The sequence below is a fragment of the Penaeus monodon genome, chromosome 28 (genome assembly GCF_015228065.2).
Source record: "Penaeus monodon isolate SGIC_2016 chromosome 28, NSTDA_Pmon_1, whole genome shotgun sequence".
In the NCBI taxonomy this organism is placed as follows: domain Eukaryota; kingdom Metazoa; phylum Arthropoda; class Malacostraca; order Decapoda; family Penaeidae; genus Penaeus; species Penaeus monodon.
This window is the reverse complement of record NC_051413.1, coordinates 5,575,649-5,576,017: the sequence shown is the minus strand read 5'-3', so window position 1 is coordinate 5,576,017 and position 369 is coordinate 5,575,649. Positions and strand designations below refer to the sequence as shown.

The 369-nt window shown below is 37.1% G+C and overlaps 1 protein-coding gene across 3 annotated transcripts in view; it reads left to right on the top strand.

Annotated features, from left to right (window-relative positions):
* The window catches only part of LOC119591323, an 8,770-nt gene that overhangs the window by 564 nt on the left and 7,837 nt on the right, over positions 1-369 (top strand). The gene's annotated exons all lie outside the window — the stretch shown is intronic.

Sequence of the window (369 nt, the reverse complement as noted above, 5' to 3'; positions counted from 1 at the left end):
GGGGGGGAGGGGTCGGGAGCGTAAGGCAGTTGCACGAAATAGTAATAAAGAGGCTGCCAGAGTGATGAGTATGAAGATTTGATACGCTCATTTTGATTATATTTAAACTTCCGCTTGATATTCATATTACCTGTCTGGAAAACTCGTGACACATAATGAAGACCTTCAACGCTGCTATTTTTTTCACCGGCGGCACTGCACTCAGCAGTATATGTTAGTCTGAAAAATTTGCAGCGTTATTATTTCGTATATCTACTTTCATAACATAATGTCAATGATGTTATTTACAAGAGAATAACTAAGACCTTTATTGAATTTTCTGCTGTGTTTATTAGCTCTGTGACGTTGATTTTTCAAACTTTAGCTTAT